The 25,936-nt window shown below is 40.7% G+C and overlaps 2 long non-coding RNA genes and 1 other non-coding gene across 5 annotated transcripts in view; 2 read left to right on the plus strand and 1 right to left on the minus strand.

The window, feature by feature from the left end:
* Nucleotides 1-1,144: 1,144 nt before the first annotated feature.
* The window catches only part of LOC108350951 (uncharacterized), a 33,512-nt gene continuing 8,720 nt past the window's right edge, over nt 1,145-25,936 (plus strand). The window contains exons 1-4 of one of the 3 annotated variants that reach the window (XR_005504710.2): nt 1,155-1,410; nt 3,864-3,957; nt 5,062-5,184; nt 12,377-12,545. This is a non-coding gene — a long non-coding RNA (uncharacterized LOC108350951). Of the gene's footprint in view, nt 1,411-3,863; nt 3,958-5,061; nt 5,185-12,376; nt 12,546-25,936 lie in introns of those variants that run through there. The other 2 variants (XR_010051779.1, XR_005504711.2) reach the window with 2 other exon arrangements.
* On the minus strand, nt 1,701-2,393 carry LOC108350952 (uncharacterized). Its single transcript, XR_005504712.2, has 2 exons — nt 2,097-2,393; nt 1,701-1,860 (listed from the first exon to the last, which is right to left on the minus strand). It is a non-coding gene; the product is annotated as an uncharacterized LOC108350952 (long non-coding RNA).
* Nucleotides 20,217-20,289, plus strand: Trnav-aac (transfer RNA valine (anticodon AAC)). Its single transcript has one exon. It is a non-coding gene; the product is annotated as a tRNA-Val (tRNA).

Here is a 25,936-nt window from a genome sequence, read left to right on the forward strand (position 1 = left end):
CTGCTAGGCCACTTCTACCACCCAATTTAATACACAGATTTCCTACATCCTCCTCTGGGGTCTAGCCTGGTGAACACCCCAGAGCTCCCTATCCACATCTTTCTACAACTTACCAGATTAGCCTGGGTCCCACAGCCTAGTCTGTCCTTTCCTACCCTCATTGCAAAGGAGGGCTAACCTGTCCAGTAGCCTCCCTGACTAATACCCCTACTGCAGAACTCACCCACACTACATCCAACCTTTCTACTTTGACACCCACACTCCAGGCTTTGAACACAAATCCCCTCTAACCACCTAACTCAGCACACCCCACATCTTCTCTTCTAAAAACTCAAAACCAACAAAGTCCACATTCACAGATCTCAAGAACACAATATGAAAGGCCAAACCAGTAACTTCTTCCCAGTCCTGTAGAAATGCTTGCCAACGAGAATTACCTAGATGAACTCCAGAACACAGAAGTTAAAAGAACAATCATAAACCTCTTCAAAGAATTCAAGGAACTTAAAGAAGATGCAAACAAACAACTCCTGAAATCAAGGAGAAAGAGCTTCGGGAGACTGAAGGCCTGCCTGGGTGACGCCCAAGAAAACACAAACATAAGGCTGGTGGAAATAGCAAACATGATTCAAGACTTGAGAATCAATCAGAAACACTGACGAGGACTCAAGCTAAAATGAAGCCAATGACATAGACCAAATCTCCAACCAGATCATAAGAAAAAACTTCCCCAAACTAAGGAAAAACACACCCATCCATACAAGAGACACACACAACATGGACTAGACCAGATCAGAAAAGAAAATCTCCACAGTGTTTCATAGTTAAAACACTAAGCATACATTAAAAAGAAAGTGTATTGAAAGCTTCCAGAGAGGGGAAAATGGAATGGAGAAATGCTATAATTAGCATTATATATAATATTTATATGTGCATGTATTTACATATACTATACATTATAATGTGTGTTGTATAAATGTATATTATATGTATGTGGTTATATTGTTTTATAATTACGTTATATATGGGGACAGAAACAGGAGTGATCAGGTGAGGGGGAGGATGAAATGAAAGGACAGAATGCAGGGAGAAATGGTTAGAATTGGGGGAGGGGGTTGGGGGAAGGCCACTTGGAAACCTAGTGCAGTGGAATCTTTCTGGATTCTATGAAGGTGATCTTTGTGAGGACTCCTATTAATAAGAGATACAGAGTCTTATCTACCCATCTCTTGTAGCCAGGCAAGGCTTCCAGTGGTGGGACTGAGTTGAATTCAGTTGAGTTGCTGGTCAACAGGTCCAGTATAGCTCTACAAACAACCAGGCTGATGCTACGGCAGAGGGTTGCTTTCCTCAAACTGAAAATGGAGCCCTGTTGACAAGGAGAACATCTCCACAGCTCACTGAAAGTGGGTAAGTTGAGCAGATGCCTACTTGGAGTCCTCACCTCTGCATTCTAGTCTCTTTGGTAAGGGAAGCTTCTTTGCAGGATACCAACAGAGAAACATGGACACAAACCCAGCCACAAAACCTTTGACCAACAATCTGCTCTGCCTACAAGATGCAGAACTTGTGGGAGTGGCCAATGTCTGATTTAACTTGAGGCCCACTCCACAAGAGGTATCCCTGCTTAACACTGCTTGGATGGCCAGGAACTGGAGACTGGATAGCCCAGAAATCTAGAATTGAACCAAACATAACTGGTCTTAAAACAAATCAATGAAATTATTACTATAATTCATATTATATCCAGTCATCATCAGCAGATGATGAATAGATGTGGAAATCTACAGCCAATTATGCAGACAGAGAATCTAAATCAGAGGTCTCCATCAGATCCGTCCTCTTGGAGCTCAGGCAATCCTGTAGAGGAGAAGAAAGAAAGTTTATGGACTCAGAGGGGATGGAGGACACAGGAGAACATGGCCCACTGAATCAACTAATCAGAGTGCATATGGGCTCACAGAGACCGAAGTAGCAAGCGTAGAGCCTGCATGGCTCTTCACCAAGGTCTCTGTATATATGTTCTGGCTGTTAGATTGGCATTTTTCGTGGGATTCCTAACTGTGGGGTCGGGTGTGTCTCTGACTTTTTTTTACCTGTTCCTGGGACTCTTTTTCTCATGTAGGGTGGCCTTGTCCATCTTCTGTGTGAGGGCTGTTGCCTTGTCTTGCTGCATTTTGTTCTGTCCTGTCTGGTTGTTGTCTCTTGGGGGCCTGCTATTTTCTTATAGGAAATGGAGGGGGGTGAATCTGGAAGGGAGGGAATGCTAGAGGGGGAGCTGGGAGTAGTGGAGGGAGGGGAAACTGTGATGAGATGAATCATTTGGAAGAAGAATCCATCTTCAATAAAAATGTAAATCAGGGAAAACAGCTGCAAGAGAAGAAGGAAAGTGAAGAAAGAGATGTGATAATTATCTCAAATTTTAAAATTTAAAAAATTAACATTCTTTTAAAAAGAAAAGAGAAAATAAACCAACTTTTTCAATACACTTAATCAGAAAGAATAAGATATATATATATATATGTATATATATATATTATATATATATGAATAAGAATGCCATCATTAAACCACTGAACTGAGAACGGGACCCCCGTTGAAGGAATCTTAGAAAGGACTGGAAGAGCTTGAAGGGGCTCGAGACCCCATATGAACAACAATGCCAAGCAACCAGAGCTTCCAGGGACTAAGTCATTAACTAAAGACTACACATGGACTGACCCTGGACTCTGACCTCATAGGTAGCAATGAATATCCTAGTAAGAGCACCAGTGGAAGGGGAAGCCCTGGGTCCTGCTAAGACTGAACCCCCAGTGAACTAGATTGTTGGGGGAAGGGCGGTAATGGGGTAGAATGGGGAGTGGAACACCCATAAAGGAGGGGAGGGGGAGGGGCTAGGGGGATGTTGGCCCGGAAACCGGGAAAGGGAATAACACTCGAAATGTAAATAAGAAATACTCAAGTTAATAAAGATGAAAAAAAATCTCTTTTAAAAGTGCAATAAAAAAATAAGAATGAGATATATAAGATTATGACTATTTTGTGAATTCCAATCCTTTCTTTTGATAGCTTTTCTCAGAAGATTGGTCCCATGTTGTTTGTGCATTTATTTATACTTACACAATCCTAAGTGATCTTTCAGGATCTTGATCTACCTGGTATGACATGAAATAGAAATCACACTGGGCTGTCAAATGACGCAGAAAGCTGACGTCACCCATTAAAAATATAGAATGGCCATGTTTTTTTTTTTAAATCTATAAAACATAATTTGGGAACAACCAAGGAAATTACTATAAATATGTACCAATATTATAAATTAGGAAGTTATTGTTTGTTGTGTTAGTTAATCATCAGGCTCTCCATGAAGATAACAAACACCGAGACAATTAGCTTACAAAGGACAGAGGTTATTTGGACTCACTATTTTGAAAGTTCTAGTCCATAATTAAGATTGGCCTTGTTTTGAATCTGAAGTGGGATAATGTATTATGGAGATGCATAGTGGAGGAAAACAGCTTGTATGGACAATGTGATCACTAATCTTGACTGTCAACCTGGTGGGACTTGGAATCACCAGTGAGATAACAATCTGGGCATTTCTGTTACCTAAATTAGGTGGATTAAGGTGGGAAACTCTTCCCTACATGTGGCCTTCCTAGGCAAGAGTCTCAGAGTGAACTACGAGACACTGGGCCGAACACAAGGATTCAACTGATTTCTTCTCCCTGACTGACTGCAGTAGCCACCTCTAACCCCCTGATGCAGTGTATTCCCTGACAAGATGGACTGTACCTCCCTGCCCAGAAGAATACATCAAAACCAACTTTTCCTCCCTTAAGTTGCTTCTCTGCTTCTGTTAGGTATTTCGTCACAGCAACAAGACAAGCAACTAATGCAGCCAAGAAGGAAGAGGAGAGGAATGAGCTAAAATCACACACACCATGCCCATCCAGGGTATGTACACACCAATGACCTAAAGACCCATACTAAGTCTTAAAAGGAAATGCTCTTAAAGTCCCAGCACCTAACAGAATCTGGAAACCATTATAGCTCCTAGCTCTTTAGGGGACATTTTATGTGGAAAATACAGCAGTCTATGAGTGTTCCCAATGGGTTAGGTTATCATTTGTATTTTGTATCTATTTTTCATAATCTACTCATAATCCTGCCTTTTAAAAAGACTTTCTAGATGCTGAGAATGTTAGCTCATGACTGTCACTCCAGTACTGGGGAAGCTGAGGCAGGAAGATCACCACGATTTCAAGTTCAGACTGAAGACAGTGGATTCCAGAACACAAACTAAGTCTCAAAACAACCTTTGAGAACCGTCGTTTCACACTCTACACATCTGGGGTGTATACAGTGTATCTCACTCTCTTTCCTGTAGAAAAATGAGATTAGGTGGGGTTCTTCCAGCTCTTAGCTGACACTTGAAAACATACGCTTGGGCTGAGGAGATGGCTCAGCCGTTAAAGGCTAGGCTCACAACCAAAAATATGAGTAAAAAATAAGCTCATTTCCAAGAGATATAGACTAAGACTTCTAGATCTCATCCTGTTCACAAAGGCCTGTGCTATTGTCCTCATGACGTCAGACAACACACAACCACCCAGAAAGACCCTACCTGCCATTCAAGACGCACCCCAGCTGTCACTTGCTCTTCTAGGCACAATTACTCAATTGGTTAACTAGGCTCCGGTGTTTTGTTTATGCCCTTGTAACCACTGTGAGAATTTACACACTTATCCGTTTGTCTTCTCCATTTGTCCTGCCATGCCTTATTAACCATGTGCTGTGACTAACTGATAGCAAGTGTACAATAAATCTTGTGAATGAAAGACTAAATGAGATAAGAGATAAGTAAAAACGTGGCTTGGGGTGTAAGTAAGGCTTAACACCTTGCAAAACCAGGGCATCATCAGCCCTTTTCAGATCCTAAGGTTCTGAGGCTTAACGTCACACAGAAGCTACTGCCACATGGATTAAACCCAAGAACTTGAGAGCTATTTAAAGCTTAAGGATTTTGCCCTAACAATGTTCACTTTTTTTTTTGCACAGCCCGAAAAATTTAGGATTCTAATAACCATCCAGAATATCTGCCAAGTACTTCGACATAGCAGTCTCCCTTCCCTTCCAGATTCTTACATCACTGCCAAGAACAAAGTGCGTGGATCACTGAGGGTGAGTGTGGCAAAGGGAATTTTATTTACTTGGAGTGACAACTCAATAATGACAGGCTGTCTGCACGATATCAATGAGAATGGATGGCAGGCCAGGGCAGTAACAAGAAGATAACAAATCGCCAGAGAAAAGGCTGTTTATACAGGCTCCAGGGGACTCTGGTTGACCGGGTATGAAAAGATAAGGTAATGTCCTAGGTAGGGTTTCTATTGCTGTGATAAACACCATGACCAAAGGAGGAAATGGTTCGTCTGGCTTACGTGTCCCAGTCACAATCCATTTTAGACGGAAGTTAAGGCAGGAAATTGGAGGCAGAAACAGAAGCAGAGACCAAAGAGGAATGTTGTCTAGAGGCTTACTCAGCTTGTTTTTTTTTTAATACAACCCAAAACCAACTGCCAGGGGTGGCCCCACCCAGAGATAACTGGGCCCTCCCAGATCAGCAGTTAATTGAGAAAATGCCCCATAAATTTGCTTATGGGCCAATTAGGTGGGGTATGGTTTAGTCAGGGTTTTATTGCTGTGAAAAGAAACCCTGATCGCAGCAACTCTTATCAAGGAAAACGTTTAAATGGGGATGGCTTACAGTTTCGGAGGGTTAGTACATTATCCTCATGATGGGAGCATGACAGCATGCAGGTAGACATGGTGCTAAAAAAAAAAAAAAGAATTCTACATCTTGATCTATAGGCAGCAGGAAGAGACTGGCTCAAGCTCCTCCAGGCACAGCATATAAGAACTCAAAACCCGGGGCTGGGGATTTAGCTCAGTGGTAGAGCGCTTACCTAGGAAGCGCAAGGCCCTGGGTTCGGTCCCCAGCTCCGAAAAAAAGAACCAAAAAAAAAAAAAAAAAGAAGAACTCAAAACCCACTTCCACAGTGACACACTCCTTCCAACAAGCCACGCCTACTTCAGGAAGGCCACACCTTCTAACAGCACCACTCCCTGTGGTCCTGAGTCTGTGGGGGCAATTCTTATTCCAAAAAATACAGGGGGGGGGGGAGGGTTCTAAATTTACAGTCTCTCTCTTCCCAGATGCCCTTAGCTTATTATTGCAAATAGGCCTGTATGAATAAAAAGGTAAGAATGAATCAGGACATAGCCTACCAAATGGGGTGGTGTTGGGGCGAGGGTCACCAAAAGTGCTCGTGACTCCATCTGAACACTGTTGTTGCCTTTGCTATTACAGTATCAATGGGTACTCAACTGTCTGGACTATAAGGTGAAAACAGTAGGCACCCAGTAGTTTTGAAGTCCCTTTTCCACTGACTGCCATCACAGTAAAGGTTCAGAGAGAACCCTCTACTTCTGTCACTTCCAAAGGACAATATAACCACGGTGCCCCTATAAAACCCAACAGTTAGGCATGGCAACCATGCTAAATTCAGAAAACTCCATCCAGAAAGGGTTTTCTAAAGCACCATCAACACTTATACCCAGATCTAGGTGAAGGGCTATTGGAGTGCTAACATTTAGCACTCATGGAAAACTCGTAATTACATATTCAAATTAGTGAGTCATCTGTAAATAGAAATCAAAGTTATATGACTCCTTAGGGAGCTACTAGGTGAGATGGTCATGGAGCTGAAACTAGATCTAATGGAATCCCAAATTTAATGCTAAGTGAGTACAAAAAAGTGATAAAGGTATATAAAACTTAAATATGAACATTAAGTGCCATGAATTCACTGCTGACTGGTGTGGAAGTTGTCTGAGGCATAAATGGAAGCAGGTGCCCAAGCTCATTTAATTTTTTTTTTTTTTGTTGGCAGTAAATAGAAGAATTTTATTACATGATTCATTGTCAGTGTGGTGGTTTGAAAGAAAATGTCTTCCATAAGCTCATAAGAAGTGGTACTATTAGGAGCAGTGGCCTTGCTGAAGTAGGTGTGGCTTTGTTGGAGGAAATGTGTCGCTAGAGGATGGGCTTTGAGGTCGCATATGATCAAGACAGACCCAGCGTAGCCTACAGATCCAGTTGTAAAACTCTCAGCTCCTTCAGCACCATATCTGCCTGCAAACCACCACACTTCTCACCATAATGATAATATACTAAACCTCTGAAACTATAAGCCTGCCTTAATTAAATGTTTTAGTTTATAAAACATTTCATTATAAATCATGCTGTCTTTTCACAGCAATAGAAACCCAAAGACTGTCAGTAGTCTGTATTTTGATTAGAGAATTGAGGTCATTGATATTTACAGTTATGATTGATGTGTGTGTGTGTGTGTGTGTGTGTGTGTGTGTGTGTGTGTGGTGTTAGTGATGGTCATTGCATTATTGATTGTTTTTACATTTAGTAATTATGGCTTCATATTTCTTTCTACGGTCTCCCTATTATGCTCATTCCTCTCTTCAATCTGAAATAATATTTATGTTGTTACCTTAGTTAGGATTTCGTTGACATGGAAAGACACCACGAACACAGCAACTCATAAAGTCAAACATTTAATTGGTGCTGACTTACAGTTTCAGAGGTTTAGTTCATTATCATCATGGCAGGAAACATAGCAGCATGCAGATAGACATGGTGGTAGAGAAGCTGAGAGTTCTGCATCTTGATCCACAGGCAGCAGGTAGGGACTGTGTGCCTTATTAGGTGTAGCTTAAGGATATAAGATCTCACTGCCCCCCTCCACAATGACTCAGTTGCTCCAACAAGGCCACACCTACTAATACTGCCACTCCCTATGGGCAGAACATTCAGATACATGATTCTATGAGAGCCGTGCCTATAAAACCACCACAGTCATGGCAGATACTTTTGCTGGGTATAGTACTGTAGGTTAGCCATCATAGTCTTTTAGGACTTGGAATGCATTGTTCTAGCTTCCATAGTTTCCATTGAGAAAGTTGCTGTTATTCTGCTGGGTTTTCCTTTATGTGTAACGAGTTTTCCCTCTTGCAATATTCAATATACTGGGCTTGTTATGTTTATGCAGTGTTTTCGCTATGGCATACCATGGGGATTTTCTTTTCTAGCCTTATCTATTTGGTGTTCTGTATGCTGCTTCTATTTGTCTGAATGCATCTTTTCTTAGTTGGGAAACTTTTCTCTTATGACGTTGAAGATTTGGTCTTTGCCATTGACATGATATTTTTCTCCCTTGTTTATGCCTATAATTCAAAAGTTTGGTTTTGGGGTTTTTTTTTTTTTGTTAGGGTTTCTTGTTTTTCATCATGTCCCTCATTTCTTTTCTGTTCTTTTCCTGTGTTTTTTGTTTGTTTTTTTTGTTTGTTTGTTTTGGGGTTGTTGTTGATTTTTTTTCATGTTACTTACATATTCAGCCTGGATAGTCTATTTATTTTTAAGATCTGATTTTCTCTTCTGCTTGGTTCATTCTTCTTGTAAGTCTTTCCTTTGAATTTTCTAATGTGCTATTGGGTTTTTCAATTCCGTCTTCATTTCAGCTTGAGTCCTCTTCAGTATTTCTATCTCCCAGTTGAGTTTGATTCTCAAGTCTTAGATTATCTTTGTCATTCCCAAAAGCCTTATGTTTGTGTTTTCTTGGGCATCACCCAGACCTTTATATTCCTTAAGCTATTTCTTCTTGATTTCATGAGCTGTTTTTTTTGTCTGTCTTTTTAAATTCATCAAAAATTTTGAACAAGTTTATAATTAATCTTATAACTTCTGTGTCCTAGAGTACATCTAGGTAATTCTCACTGGCAAGCATCTCCACAAGTCTGGTGGTTTTAGGGATAAGAAACTGGCTTGATCTTTTTCTGTTGCTGGTATTCCTAGTATGAGTACTGGGCATGTGGACTTTCTTCTGAGTTCTGAGGTTTTTATGGACACAGAAAGTCAGGGAAGAAGCGAAGATGTTGGAGCAATCTGGTTCTAGAGGTTAGATATGGCTTGGACAGGATGAAATCTAGACAGAGGGAGTCAGGCTTGAACACAGTGTGAGCTTCTTGTTCCAAGCCAGAAGTAGGCGGATAGCTAGGTCTAAGTGAAAGGGTTGAATATGAGGATAGAAAGTCCTGTGGTCTGGTGGATAGGTAGTGAAGACACCAGCCTAAGGTTAGAGATCCTCTTCAGTGAAGGCAGGGAAGGCCAGATTAGGACAGTAGATTGGATGTGAGGCCCATACTAAATGGTGTAGATTAAGAAAAAGGAATGGATGAAGAGGTCAGGGGCACTCACCAGGCTATGCTCTGGAAAAGAATGTTGGAAGTCTGGGTATTGAATTGGGTGGTGGAGGGGACACAAAGGATCCCAGGGGTAGATCCCAAGTAGGGAAGATCTTGGCAGAAGTCTGGATGATGGATATGGCCTAGGAGAGGGTTAAGACTAGGCTAGGATAAAAGATCTGGGATCCTGTGGAAGCCCAGAGGTTGGCTGCTGCAAGGCATGGGTGGCCAGACTAGGCTAGGGCACTGGCTGTGGTACCAAGTCTAGATCTGATAGATTGCAGAAAAGCAAGTGTCAGGTATTAAAGAACTCAACAGGCTAAAACCCTTCAAGGAGGTTGTGTGAAATTTATGTATGCAGTCTATGTAAGCACTTTAAAATACATATATGGACCAGCAACATACAGACAGACGTAAGCAAGCACTGTCACTGAGCAACATCCCAGTTCAATTAACTTATTAACCTCCTATTACTTTTATGTGACTTGATGCCTTCTAATTTAGAAATATGGCTGAATGTCTTTTAAAAAGTAATCCTCACATTTATAGGATGTTTTTACTTTTTGAGACAGGCTTTCTCTGTGTAGCCTTGGTTATCCTGGAACTCACTCTTAAGTTAGGCTGGCCTCCAACCCAGATTCACCTGTCTCTGCCTCCAAGTGATGGGATTCAAAGTGTGTGCCACCACTGCCCTGTAGGATTTCTAAAATTAATCTTTGATAAAGCTCCTGGTGACTGTAGCAGCATCTCTTACTGCATTGTATTCCCAGGCTTCTGCACTTTGTTGAGTTTCTGATGACAGTTGGCTTCCTATTTTATTTAAAGGTTTATGCCATTCATTATATCTTACCTTATACTAATGTAAGATCTGATGTCTGACTAGGTACATTTCCCATTCTATGCTTTTGTGCATTTTTTTGATATAGTGTCTTCTTCTGTTGCTCAAGCTAGCTTTAAATCCCTGAGTTTCAGTAAACCTATATAACCAATACTCAAATGGGCCAAAGCCTTAAGCAAGTGTTGTTGTACCTGACTAAATGACCTCTGTGCACGATGTCTACAAATATGAAGGGAGACCTGAGATCTGTTTCAGAGTTTCCCCAAACTCATCACTTTTCATATCGAAGTTTTTAAAGTAAATTAAAGACATTATAATATCTTGAGTATAATACTTTGACATGTACCACTAATAAGTTGAAAACAAACTGAATTTTCTTTGTAGCTAAAGTAAGACTACTTCACTGACTATTAATGTGAACACTTTACTAACATAATACTTATCCCACATTTAAATATACTCCCAACGTTCTCCTCTTTTATAGATGTTTGTCCCAAACAGGTTTCTCATCTAGAGAAAAGGATTTGAAAATAACTATACCAAGATACCTCAAAACAATATATTACCAGGTTTGGGTTAGGGACCCCCAAGATCTCCTGGACACTGAGCCACCAACTAGGCAGCATACACTGGCAGGTCCGAGGGCCCCCAACACATATGCAGTGGAGGACAGCCTGGTCTGCCCTCAGTGAGAGAAGATGCACCTAACCCTGGAGGGACTTGAGGGTCCAGGGAGTGGGGAGGTTTGGTGGGAAGGGGGGGTGAGGGTGTGGGGACATCCTCTTGGAGATGGGGGAGGAGGAATGGAGCAGGGAACTGCTGTAGGGCAGAACAGGGGTCAGGGAGTGACTGGACTATGAAGAAAGCTTAAAGATAATAATAAAAACGAAATTTGAATGGAAAAATAAAAAAAAGCAACCTCCATTAAACTCAATGGGTCACCAAAAATAAAGACATGAAAACAGATGGGGGACTGGTTGGACAGAGGAAAGGGATCAGAAGTGGTAGGAAAGTGACAAGAGAAGACAATAGAGGACAATGTGACCAAAATACATTGTATTTGTTATGAACACCTCATGATGAAACCCATCCCATTATCACATGTAACTAATATAAGCTAGTAAAAATATTCTGATTTTTTTTTTTCGGAGCTGGGGACCGAACCCAGGGCCTTACGCTTGCTAGGCAAGCGCTCTACCACTGAGCTAAATCCCCAACCCCAATATTCTGATTTTTAAAAAATAATATATTACCTTAGAAAATAATTGCCCTTCTAATTGAATATCTTTACGCACTAACTAAAAATAAATATTCTGAGGCCCTTCCACACTGATTCCCATAGTGGATGAGCCAGTTTTCACTCCCACCGACAGTGAATAAGGGTTCATTCTTCCTTCACATCCATAGAGTATTTGTTACCATTTGTTTTTGTGTTTTGTCTTATCTTAGCCAATGTGACTGCTGTAAAATGAAATCTACCTTATGTGCACCCAGTTTCACTAGTAGAAAATGGGAAGATTAAATGAGCAGAAGGAAGAATGTTTTAGGAAAAAAAGCAGCTTACAAATACACACACACACACACACACACACACACACACACACACTTAAGGGTGACAGTTTGGAAGCAAAGAGGAAAGTATGATTGGCAGAATTAATATAGATAATTTTTAACCAGAGCAATTTTTGTGATTGGGAAGCTGTGGAAATAAATAACCCTTGACCTGCCTTTGCTTCCCTGTATGTAAAATATGCAGTGACGAGTGATTCTGCTTCATGACAACTGGGTTTGCTTATTGCTATCTTTTGAAGAAGCTAAAGTTGCTAAAAGTCACTCGAATTTCTTTATAAACAATATCAGGAAACAGTGCTAGGTAAAATTTTGAATTTGACTTTGTCATCATGCAAATATTTCCCTGCTCCAAGAGCTAGACACAAGTTACTTTTTATAGTAGTTCTTGGCTTTCGTCTACTCAAGAGGGAAGTATGAGGTAGCAGGTCCCAAAAGCTATTTACCTGCATGATGGCCCTCTGTGTCATCTAAACAGATGCTGTTGAGAACGCGACAGTTGGTTATTTGCCTCCTCATCTCCTCAGCTAAAACAAGCAAGCACACAACTGAAGCAAACAGACAAAATTAGATGCCATTTAAAAATGCTTAGATCTTGCACTGGAGAGATGGACCAGCAGCTGAGAACACTTGGCTTTTCTTTCCAAGGATCTAGGTTCAGTTTCCAGCATCTATAAAGCAGATCACAACTATTCCACAGGATCTGACGCCTTCCTCTGGACTCCACGGGCACCAGGCAGGCATGTAAAACACCTACATTCACGGAGGCAAAATGCTCATACGCGTGCAGTAAAATAAAATAAGCGAACTTTTTAATGTTAACATTCTTAGTCATCTTGCTTTTCTGTTGAATTCCAGGCATAAGCTGCTAGTTCAGGCATAAGTTCCCTTGCCTGAACTGTTGGCACACAGGGGCAATGTTGTACCCCAGCTACAGTGTTCCCCGGACACCGGGCCAAGGCAGTTGGCTCACTGCATTCACTGTAATGCTTCTCCCGACTTTTGCGGGTCTGAAGACAATTGTGCAACGATGCAGAAGCGGATACAACCATAGCTCCTTCCCTGGCACTGGCTCTCACTTCTCCAAAGAAGTGTTCAAAGGTTGCTTTATCTCAGCTCCCTCATAATTTCATAATTATCATGGTAGAGATCTGAAGGAACAAGGACTTCCACCTTCCACTGTGGAGAACTTTTTCTAGACTTTTGTCTTTTCTTTTCAAGATAGAGTTTTAAGCAGCCCAGACTGGCCTGAAAGTTTCGTGGGATTGCACCTCCCGAATACTAGATTACAGGCATTCACTGTCACGCTGGAAGTCAAACCTAGGGCTTCAAGCACCAACTGACCCACAGCCCCAGCTACTGAGACTTTGACAGCTCCACAGAGGAACTTGGTCTGACTGGGGGTGGGGGAAGGAGGACCTCTAGAAAATCTCAGAGACCTTGGATGGAGGAGGCTCCCAGGACTCCATGTGGGTGGCGTTAGTCAAAATGCCCAACAGTGGGGGTTTGGAACCTGAAGAGATGACCTCCAGCAGTCAGACAGGACCCCCAGTGAAGGGATAAAGAAATCAACCAACCTATAAAACTTTTAACCCAAAATTGCTCCTGACTTTCAAAAAAAAAGAACAAAAACAAAAAACCAAGCAGGAGCAGAGACTGAAGGAACAGCCCACCAGTGACAGGCTCATTAGGAATCCATCCCATAGACTGACACCAAACCCTGACCCTATTACTTCTGCTGTGTTGTCCTTGCAGACAGGAGCCTAGTGTACCCACTCGTAACTTTAACTACAAATGGTTCTGCACTGCCTGTTCCAGGAATGGTGATCATGTCTTTGTTTCAAAAAGATGTGTATAGCCATTTTGTATATGTGCATTTGTGTATAACCATGTGTATAAGTTGTGTTTAACCACCTTGAAACCCTGCCTCTATTTCAAAAGATTATATGACCATCGGAGACTACCTGGTCATTACTGCCTATTTTTATAACCCCCTTGCTATAGCTTTGTTTCAGGAGGCATGCTTAGGTTCTGCTCCTGTAACCCCACCTACTTGTACACCAAATTCCCCATTTGGAAACCCACTCCCCCTGAGCTATAAAAACCTTGTCTTCCTCACATCCAACTTCTTAAGCCCACGTTAGGAATGCAGCCTGTGTACACAAATGTAAAAGCTGCTTTAATTTATTTGGCCATAATGATTTGGGTTGGTGGTCTTTCTTATTCTTGAGGTTAGTGCCTGGGCTTCGGAACTTCTTTCTTCTGCCCAGATGGCCCAATTAAACCCTGACCTAAGGATTAGCACCCGCATGTGTTACTCCAGGAGGTGTGTATCACAGCACCCCTCTCACCTACCTGCCTAGTCCCCACCCACGAGAAACCACAGGACGTATTTCCTATTCTCAACTCTTATGAAATAGGCACCTGACTCAAGTTACAGACACCCACACTGAATCTCTTCTGTGAACTCACAGAGATGACCTTGATCTCAGATCACAGCCAGCTGTAGGCACCATTCCCTGAGGTCTTAACCATCACATAGAGACCCTGAGCTAGTAGACTTGACTCTTCTTAAAGGTATCTGTTTCTACTGAAGCTCAGGGCTGTGATCCCTGTCCCTGGAAACCTGACAGCAGAGTCGTGATTGGGGACAGTCTGTGCAGAAGGGCTTCAGAGAGCCGGTGGCCCTGCCCTCCCCCTTCCATCATGAGACTTGAAGATCCTCTTACTAACTGGAGGCCTTGGCCCTGTCTTCTCATTTCAGGCTCACAGGAAATAAGATGACTAGGCTGGTATTTGAGCAAAGTATTTACTCAACTTTTGATAGTCAGAGAACTCCAGAAACAGTTAGCTTTCTTTTACATTTTGCACTCTGACCGTCCACACTACTGACAAAAAAAAAAAAAAAAAAAAAAAAAAAAAAAAAAAAAAAAAAAAAAAGAAAGAAAGAAAGAAGGAGAAAAAAGAAAAAAGAAAAATAACTATAACTTGGAGAAATCCATCAGTATGCCTAGACTCAAAATGTATTTTATACACTTTGCCCAGAATAATATATCATCACAGATCTACTTAATCAATGTAAATAATGCATATTTAGTACATGCAACATGAAACAATTCATATCCCTCATAAAGAACTGTATGAGTTCAGTCTTTTCTCCTCACCCACCCCCACTCTCTTCCCACTGTATTTGAAGGATAACTACTGTTAGAATAATCTGATGGTCTGTTTCATACACATAAAAAAATGTTGCTTAGCTCATACATAATTAGGTATTTCAAATTGGAATCTGTGTCTCTCTCTGGATGATTTGTAGACCTAGTTACATGTAAGCATGTAAGAGAGGCAAGCACTGAGTTACAGTGCTGTCAGCAGGCACTGATGAAGGGGCCATCTTCTCTCCCAGTCAAACCATGTCTTGCTTATGTCCCAAGTCAATTTCTCCACTATCTTTCCTGCTTCCTTTTTTGTGCAACTTGTCTTCCCACCACATTCTCAAAATGGCTCTCCATTCTGCTCTAGCATTCGGCAAACAAAGTAGCTAAAATTCAGACATTCCCAGAACACATCTTTGGCCTGAAGTCAAACTTAAAGTGATATATACATACATACATACATACATACATACATACATACATACATACATACATACATACATTTTTTTTCTTGGAAAGTTTCTTCCTGTAAATTCTTTTGTGATAGTTTGGCAGCTTATGAAATGTCTTCCTCAAACCATTTCTGTCTGTTTCTGTCACGTTCACCAGTGATTCCTTTCTTTGGCTTCTGGTGAACTTAAACGAAGCTGCAGGGATTTAGAACATAGGAGCAAACCGTGCCTCCCAGTGGAATCAAAACACACATCCAAAGAGCAGTAGACATCTTGTTCCTGGAGAGTTCGGAGGTATTTTCGAATTATTTTCTAGAGGAGAGATGTTGAGTGTTGTTTGCAGAACTCAATCTGTGGGCATAATGTTGCTTTATGATCTTTGATGAGCCATAAACTGGAATTGTTAAAATAATTACAGGTGGACAGATGCCAAATGGCCAAGCAGGGGAAAGCAGGGGTAAGAAGGAGTGTTTCCTGCTGAGAAAACCCACCCCACCATTTCTGCAAAGCAAGACTACAATCCTCTGAATCCTCTGTTGATCTCTAAAATCCCAGGCTTCTGAGTATGGGTGACTAAAATGTCCTAATTAAAGTCATTAAAATAAATGCCAGCACTGGTGCTCAGGGAAAACTGGTGAGCAGTAACTGCTGGGAAATTCTCTGTTTCATTTTCCTACATCCTGGTGCTTCTTGCTCACACTCTGGATCTACCAGCTAAAGCCGCCCATATTCTGTTAACAGGCAAATATCCTGGGGTGGAAGGAAAGGAGTCACCCAGAAGTGGGTATTCGAGCAAAGGCACTGTGTTGACACGAATTTCATAGGACAACTGACTGTTTCAGTCCATACTGTGGAGGGAAGCCAGTTACTAGGACATCAAGAAATGGAGCCTGTCCCCCATTAGGGAATCTTCACAGGCACTGTCCAGGAATCTCCAATCTAGCTACATCCTGTAACCTGACACCACGGTTCCACAGACTCCCGTGACCCTGCCCTTTGACCAGACCTAAACTTGAGCAACCAGGATTGCCCTTATTTGCATAAATTGGATTTGCATGGATCCTATTTGCATGACAGAGATTACACAACTGGAAGTTACCTGCAGCGTCTCCAATAATCTCTTAGACTATACACCAGCCAAGCACAAGTGTCTTTCTTCACATGTCATGAATTAACTCGCCAAGAAACTAAACACAGAGAGCCTCACCCTCATAAAAAGAACTTCTCGCCAATGGAGGGGATTCACATGCATCTCTCATCCCCAGGACTGCCTTTAGCTACAGGCTGTACCCTGATTGTTCGCCAGCTCTTACAATGAGTGGATACTCAGATACTTTTTTCTACTCTGTTCTAAGGAAAGATCTCATTAGTCATCCACCAACCTCTTTCCTATTGGTGCCAGGCTGATTTTCTAGTCGTTGATCGGAGGCACCAGAACAAGAGCTAGCTAGCTAGCTATTCCCAAGGATGAACCAGACAGGACCTGGTATGACATGAACCTATGCGTGAGGGGAATAGGATGGGAAGCATGCTGGAGAAAGAATCAAGAAACAGAAAACATAGACGGCTTCCTCCATGATCCTACAGCTCAGCTCCACGTCTGCTCTCTAAAGAGAGAGGGCTTTGGGTTGCCATTTTATAAGGAAACCTGTAAGGCAAGTTGGCCTTGGCTACCGGGCTGGGTCTCCAGGGATGACAGAGAGTGAAAGCACAGAAATGCAGCATGTATTTGTCATGTTTGGCACGGACCTAGGTGCCAAGCCAACACCTACAAATGATGTCTTAGGCAACTGCCAGTAAAAGGGACACGGCTGGTGATTCTGAGAGACTTTGTCATTGTGCAGGTAGGAGCAAGAGCCTGTAAAAATTAGGTATATCATTCTATAGATTTTTTTTTTCTTTTACTTAATTAAGTGGCTCCATGTGCCACCTCTGGGTGACAACTTTAAGGCGTTGGTTCTGGTCTACTACTATGTGTTCTGGGGATCAAAGTCAGGTTATCAAACTTTTATTTACATTGAGTGCTTTTACCTGCTAAGGCATCTCTCTGGCCTAATATTATCCTATTTGGATCAACAGTCTGATGAAGAGGGCTGAATAAGAAATCCTCTGAATTCTTCAGCCTCACACTAAGCCTATTATTCAAGTTTTTGTTGTTCTTGCAGACAGCATAATCCATTTCTGCTGGTGTAAAAATGAACTGATGGTATTAAAATAGTGTTAGCACACACCTTATCTGTAAGGGACAAAGAACCATGCTTCAGAACCACATGGCAAGAAATCATATCCAAACTACAGTACGAGGACATCGCAGCAGAAAGTGCCACTAGCACTCACCCTGTAACTGCACCAATAATCCCCTGTCAGAAAGCCAACCTAAGAGCAGCTGACATTTCTGTGTCTCTGCCCCTGTGTGACTCCTGCTTTTTCTTCCATATTACCGTCTTGCGGGTCACACACCTCTATCTTAGTTGCAAAGGAGGCAGAGAAAGGAAGCTCTAGCTATATGCTGGAAGACAGAACTTCCCGTTTCCTTGATGAAAGCACTTCTAAGTGATGATGTGACGTGTGTCCTGGGAAGACACGAACTAATCAGACAATGGATCTCTTCCAAAGCAGTGAAAGGCCGGCATGCAAATCTGCTAGTGAGAAAACTTGTAATGACTCAGTCCGGCTTTACAAAGGGTCTTTTCTGTTACCAAACAAAGTCTTCCCAGCTGTTGCCTGGTTTTCCCCTTCTAAGTGCCAGAGATATGATGTCTTTCCGGTTCAACTCAGTCTGGAAGGACATTCTCCAGTCATTAGCACAGTGGAGAAGAGTCACGTCTTCACCTTGTCACAAGCTTTAGAAACGGTGGTCAAGGAAGAAAATGATAACAGACCAAATAGGTTGAAATTGTGTAGTACGAAACCAAAGATCTCCAGATGGGACCTAAGCAATGTAGACCGAAAGCCTAAGAATGCTGCGGCTGGGGGCACAGCATCAGGCAAATCAGGCCAAGTCTGGACCTGAACCAAGACAGCAAGGTTTCCTTCAGCCAAAACCATCCAAGGCAGAAATAGAATTTGTCTTACATATTTAGACCTCTGGTCTCTGGTCATGACTACCTTAGTCACCTTGTGAAGAACTACCAAGAAAAAAGATGTCCATGTGTAAACGTATTTAAAATTTCGCATTCTGTTTTTTTTTCCTTACTCTTTGAAACACAAACATCTTTCTGTGCTATTTGCTGTTCACATCTATCCTTTTCGATACCTATTCTGTGTTGCATGCGTGGATAAAACCTCATGTATCCAATCCCTGTCCCATCATTTCATACTTTAGAAGACCAAGCAAGGAAAGACTACTATTCTAGAGAGCTGTTCATGAATCCGGCCATGTTCCATTGATCCTAGGCAGATCCTATTACATGTAAAAGAAAAGTGGGCTATGGATCTGACACTGGCAGAGTTTGCCTACCATAAGTGGTATCCTGGGGTTATCCCCTGAATCACAAACTCTTAAATAAACAAAATAAAACACAGTGCATGAAAAACCAGGTTCAGTCTGCTCTCAGAAACTTTATGTGGAAAGACTTCAAACGTTCTGAAATACGTTTCCAGGCGGCACATCAAGTACAATCTCTGTCCCTGGAGGAAGACCCAGAGTGAGGCTGCCTCGCAGCTGGAGTTGTCTTGAAACCTCAGTGCAGTAAGCAGAGCCTGAGTGAGTGGGAAGGGTGCAGAAAGCTGTTGATCCTCCTGTGAGCTTTTAAAAAGATTTGTTGTCATAATTTTAATCATGTATGAAGTGTGGGCTTGTGCATACTAAATGCATATGAAGTGCCTGAGGAGGCCAGGAGTGTCAGATGACCTGAAGCTGGTATAGAGGTGGTTCTGCATAGTCTGATGTGGGTACTGGGAATCAAATTCAGGTCCTTTGCAAGAGTGATATACACTGTTAACTTTTGAGTTCTCTCTCTCTAGCACTCTTCTGTGGACTTTTTTTTTAAAAAAGAATTATTTATTCACTTATTGTGAATTATTATTTTAATTGCTCTTTATTCATTGTTTTTGTTATATTTATTTATGTGTATTCATTATTACTGTTATGAAATTATTATTTATCATTATTTTTAATGTATATGAGTACACTGTAGCTGTCTGTCCTCAGACACACCAAAAGAGGACATCAGATCCTGTTACAGACGGTTATGAACCACCATGTGGTTGCTGGGAATTGAACTCAGGACCTCTGGAAGAGCAGTCAGTGCTCTTAACCACGGAGCCATCTCTCAAGTCATTTCCTGTGGGTTTTTTAAAAGCGGCATTTTTATTAATTCTTTGAGAATTTTATCCTATATATGACTTTCCTAAATCAACTCACATCTCTCTACTTATCCAATGATATGCTCTCCTTTAACACAAACAAACAAACACCTAACCACAGCTGCTAGAACACTCTGGTATAGGTCATCTCCCGAGTGTGGTTAACATAGCAGGAGCCACACCCTTAAAAGAGAACTGACTTTCTCTGTCCCAGCAGCCACCAATTGCCAATAACTCTTCAACTTGTCACCACTTCCCCTCCACGTTAGGATTTTGTCAAAGCTGAACTTGCCCTGTTCATTACTTTCACAACCACTGTAAGTTCATTTATGCAACTTCCCTGTTGTGCCCAGAAAACACCCACTCCCTCTTACTCTTATACTCTTTCCCCCACTTGTTCCATGATGATCCCTGAGCCTTGTGGAAAGAGCCATGGTGTAGATGTCCCACTCAGAGCTGAGCTTTCTGCTTGTATCTTATTCTCTGCACACTGACCACTTATGGGAGTGTTTGCTAATCACTGTCTACTGCAAGAAGGTTTTCTGATGAGGATTAAGAGATGCACTCATGGGGTTGGGGATTTAGCTCAGTGGTAGAGTGCTTGCCTAACAAGCACAAGGCCCTGGGTTCGATCCCCAGCTCTGAAAAAAAGAAAAAAAAAAAGAGATGCACTCATTTACGGGTATAAAGGTATCCTTAGGAGCTGGTTTAATACTGTATCCATTTATCAAATTCTCCTCTGTAGCCTACGACCTACATATCCACAGGTTGTTGGCTCTCATAGCAATGCCAAATATGGCTTCCATCTTGTGAAACAGGCCTCTCATCCAATCAGAAGCTGTTTGGTTATTCTGATAACATCCACGCCACTAAAGCGCTAGTGAGCGTATCCTGCCAGGCCAATTATAGTTTTCAGTTCAAAGCTGGGTGAGAATAGTGACTGCTTTTCTCCTCTGCTAGTATTCATAGCTCACTCCAGCACTATGAAAACTGTCTAGTAGGGTGGAGCTTCTGGACCAGTACCAGACTGGTCCCTTTACGTTCTTCGATGCAAATATACATTGTCTTCAAAAATAGAGTCTTAGAATCAACTTTTGTAAATGGAGCCCAATCAGTCAGCAATTCCAAAAGAAAAAATCCACTTCTGACAGTGGGTTTTTTTTTTTTTTATTTGCTAGCCTCTGGTATCTTAAGAGAGGCATTGTCTCCTGCCCCCTATTATGGAGTAACCCCACTTAGACTTTTTCTATACATGTACATATTTTAGGAAACTTGTGCAATAGTAGGTGTCCATAAGATCTTTTCAAAAAGTCTTTAGTGTTAGACCCAACCTTCCTATAGTCCCTCCTCTCCCATCGTCTACCTGATTTAATCCCTTCTTCTCCATTAGTTGACTCTCCTCGTATCTCCCCTCCCTTAAGCCAATTCCACAATGCTCCTTACTAGTTTCCTGACCTCTGTGGCTATTCCAAATGAAACAGACTTATCTAAAGATCCAATGTTAGCATCTTCACATGAAAGAAAATTTGTGATATTCATGTTTGTGAGTCTAAATTACACTTCGCTCACAATGACTGTTCCTGGCCCCATCCAATTACATGCAAATTTCATAATTTGGTTTTTAATAGCCAAATAATATTTCACTGTGTAAGTGTATTACATCTTTATTATTCATCATTGATGGGCATCCAGGTTGTTTCAATTTCCTGGGTATTGTGAATAGAGCAGAAATGAACACGAATGAGAAAATATCTGTATAGAATCCTTTGGGTACATGCTCAAGAGTAATATAGCTGAATCACATACAGCTCTTGGTGCCCCGTTGCTAGCTTTTTGAGGAAACACCACACTGATTTCCATAGTGTCTGCATCAGTTTACACCCCTAAGTGTTCCAGTATCCATGCCATTTTCCCATATTCATGCCAGCATTTGGTGTCATTTTGTTTTTATGTATTAGTCACCCTGGTTGGAGTAAGATGAAGTCTCAAAAGATGATAAATAAATTAAAAACGAGTCCAGGCATTTACATTTCACCTCTTACAACTCTGTTTAGTTCCTTATCCCATTTTTAAATTGGTTTATTTGTTTTCATAATACTTTGCTTTCATTAGTTCTTTGTATAGTCCAGATATTCTCTTTCAGACATCTAGAGAGTAAAGGTTTTCCCCCATTCCATAGGTTACTTGTTCACAGCTTTTTAGTTTTATGAGGTGCCAAGTCTTGGTCTTGATGACGATGCCCCAGAATCATGTCCAAAAATATCTTTCTGTGTCTGTAAGTTCAAGTGGAATAGATTTATCAGGTATTATGCTGAGGTCCTTGATATGTTTGGGCTTGAGTTTAGTGCAAAGTTAGAGATAAGGATCCAAGTTGATTTATCCACACATAGCTATTTATTTTGACCTAGACAGCTAATTGAAGACACTAGTTTTTTTCTAGAGTGTACTTCTGACCTCTTCATGAAAAATCAGATGGGTGTAGGAGCCTGAACTTATATCAAGGTTGTCAGTTCTACTTCATTAATCAAAGTGTTTGTTTTTATGTCAGTACCATACTGTTTTTATTACTGGTGTATAACCTGTAGGCAGAGTTCTTTGTTTACTCCAAAGTGTAACTTGAAATCAAGGGAGTTGTTACTTGCAGGAGTTATTCAATTGCCCTGAATTGTTTTGGCTAGTTTCAAGTTTTGTTTTGTGTTTTTGTTTTGGTTTGGGGTTTTTTTTGGTATGGAATTTGAGATTACTTATTCAATTTCTGTAAAGAGTTCTGTTGGAATTTTGATAGTGATTTTGTTCAACTTCTGAAGTACATTTAGTAGGATGATTTTTTTAAGATTTATTGATTGATTTTATGTATATGAGTACACTGTAGCTATCTTCAGACACAGGAGAAGAGGGCATCAGATCCCATTGCAGATGGTTGTGAGCCACCATGTGGTTGCTGGGAATTGAACTTGGGACCTCTGGAAGAGCAGTCAATGCTCTTAACCACTGAGCCACCTCTCCAGCCCCGGAAGATCATATCAACACCATTAACCCTACCAATCCATGAGCATAGGGGATCTTTCTATATTCTGTTAACTTCTTCAATGTCTTAAATTACAAGTATTTCACTTCCTTGATTGTCTTTATTGTAAGGTTTTGTTTTGCTTTTTAGATATAGGATGGCTACTGTACCTTGCTATACTACTGAGTGTGTTTATTAGCTATAGGTGTTTTCTAAAGGAGCACTTGGGGTCTTGTATGTACAGAATCATCTTGTCTGCAAACATCACAACTTTGGTTTCTTCCCTTTTTTGTTTGAATCTCCTTTATCACTTTCACTACTCTTGTTCTAGCTGAGACTTCAGGCAATGCATTGAACAGGTTTGGAGAGAATGGACATCCTTGTCTTGTGTTTGATTTTAGAGACAATGCTCTGGCTTTTTCTATGCTTAGCATGATTTAAGTATGGACTTGTTGTATATTACCTTCATTTTTTTTTTTAGATGAGTCCCCTGTATCCTTCGATTCTCCAGGACTTTTATCATGAAGAAATGTTAGATTTTGTTAAAGAACTTATCTATACATCTAATGAGATGATTATGTAATTTTTGCCATTCAGTTTATTGATCTTATGGATTATGTTAATTGATTTACATATGTTGAGTCATCCCTGCACCTCTGGCAAAAAGCCAACTTGTATCTTGGTGGAAAAATCTTTTTGTTGTGTTTCTGAATTTGGTTTGCAAGTATTTTGTTGAGAATTTTTAGATGTATGTTCTTTAGAGACATTGGCCTATAATTTTATTTTTTTGTTTGATCTTTGTCTGGTTTGGTGCTAGGCTTTCTAATACTGAAGAACTTGAAAACGTTTCTTTCTATTCTGTTTTAGAGAATAATTTGAGGAGTAGTGTTGTTCTTCTTTGAAGGTCCAGCAGAATTCTGTACTGTATTTACCTGGTTCTGGACTCCTTGAGTTGGAAAGTTTTTATTTAGTGCCTCTATCTCATTAGTAGTTGAGGATATATTTAAATTATTTACTCCATCTTGATTTCTCACATATATCATATACATCCATTTCTTTTAGATTTTCCAGTGTAGTGGAATTTGGACTTCTTTATTCTTCTCTCACACATATAATGCATTCCAACCACCGCCTCTCCTCCCTCTACTCCTCCAGCCCCCAAGCCCTCACCCAAATCCACTGCTCCTATGTTTCTCTTCAGAAAAGAGCAGGCCTCCCTGGGATATCAACCAAACACAGCATAAGAAGTTACAAGACGAGGCACAAACACCACATATCAAGGCTGGATGAGGCCACCAAGGAGGAGGAAAAAAGAAGTTTCAAGAGCAGGCAAAATAGTCAGAGACACCCACAGTCCCATGGTTAGGAGTCTCACAAGAACACAAAACCACACAGAAATAATAAACTTTTAGAGTATGTCCTTATGAGTCTTTCAATTTTCTCAGTGTCTGTGGTAGTGTCTCACTCTCACTTTTCATCTCTGATTTTATTTGGGTGATCTCTCTCTCTCTCTCTCTCTCTCTCTCTCTCTCTCTCTCTTTCTCTTTCTCTGGCTAAGGATTTGTCAATCTTTTTAATATTTTCAAAAAACCAACCCTTTATTTCATTGTGTTGCTTGTTTCTATGTCATTAATTTCATCTTTGATTTCGATATGCTTAACCTCTTCAGATGAAAGTATTTTGTTTAATATCATTTATAGAGCCATCATAGTGGTCATAAATCCCTTAAATCTCTTTTAGTTATAGAAAAATTTCCCCTTTGACTATAACTGATAGTTTTGGTATAAAGGTTTGTGTTGGTATCTGTGTTCTTTCAGACTTGTAGAATATCAAGCAAAACCCTTCTGGCCCCAAAGTATTTTCCATCTACTGCCTTTTGGTATTGTTCATTCTTATTTTTCCAGTTATGCACATCACTATTTTATTAGTATAAGGTCTCTCAAAATTTTTATGTGGGCACTTAGTGCTTTAAATTTTCTCCTATGACTATCTTTACTTTATCCCATAGATTTTTTGTATGCTGTGTTCTCATTTTCATCCAATTCTAGAAATTTTTAAAATATTTGTCTTGATTTCTTCCTTGACCCAATTTTCTTTTTTTCCATTTTTGTTGTTGTTGTTTACCTTTTTACTGGATATTTTATGTATTAACATTTTAAATGTTATTCCCTCCCCCCTCCCATAACCCGTACCCTCTCCCCCACTTCTATGAAGATGCTCCCACTCCCACCCACCCTCTCCCACCTCAACATCCTGGCATTCTCCTACACTGAGGCAATGACCTTCACAGGACCAAGGGCTTTCCCTCCTTTTGATGCCAGACAATGCCATCCTCTGCTACATATGCGACTGGAGCCATGGGTCCATCCATGTGTACTCATTGGTTAGTGGTTTAGTCTCCAGGAGCTCTGGTTGGTTGATATTATTGTTCTTCCTATGGGGGTTGCAAATCCCTTTAGCTCCTGCAGTCCTTTCCCTAACTCCTCCACTGGGGTCCTTGTGCTCAGTCCGATGGTTAGCTACAAGCATCCGCATCTGTATCAATAAGGCTCTGGCAGAGCCTCTCAAGAGACATCTATATCAGGCTACTGCCTTGACCCAATTTTCATTCATTATTGTGTTGTTTGGTTTCCTTTTCTCTACTTTCTGTAGTTTCTATTGTTAAATCCAGCTCTGTTCTTTTGTGCTCAAATTAAATGCAGGGTGTTATTTCAATTTTCCTACATTTGTTGAAACTTGCTTTATGTTTTAATATTGATCCACTTTGGAGAAAGCTCCATGGGCCACTGAGAAGAAAGTATATTACTCATGTTTGGGTGGAATGTTCTATAAATGTCTGTTAAATCTATTTGATTTATGATAGCACTTAACTTCAGAGTTTATTTAGTGTTTGTCTCACCTGTCTATTGGTGAGAGTGGAATTTTGGAGTCACCCAATATCATCGTATTGGGATAAATCTGTGATTTTAGATTTAATAATATTTATTTTATAAAATACTTTGTTTAGTGTGTTTATCCTGAGTTTAGTGCATAAATGTTTAGAATTGTATCCTGTTGGTAGATTCTTTCCTTTAATGAAGTGAATTATCAGATACTGGAATATTTATGTCTATTATTTATTAGTTCCGTTTTCTTAGAATATGTTTCCCATCCTTTTACCCTAAAGCGGTTTCTATTGTTGGTTGTGAGGTGTGTTTCTTGGAGGCAGCAAAAACATGGATCCTGTTTCCTAATCCAGTCTGTTAGTGTGTGTTTCTTTATTAGGAAGTTGAAACTGTTGATGTTG

This window comes from Rattus norvegicus, chromosome 5 (assembly GCF_036323735.1).
Source record: "Rattus norvegicus strain BN/NHsdMcwi chromosome 5, GRCr8, whole genome shotgun sequence".
In the NCBI taxonomy this organism is placed as follows: domain Eukaryota; kingdom Metazoa; phylum Chordata; class Mammalia; order Rodentia; family Muridae; genus Rattus; species Rattus norvegicus.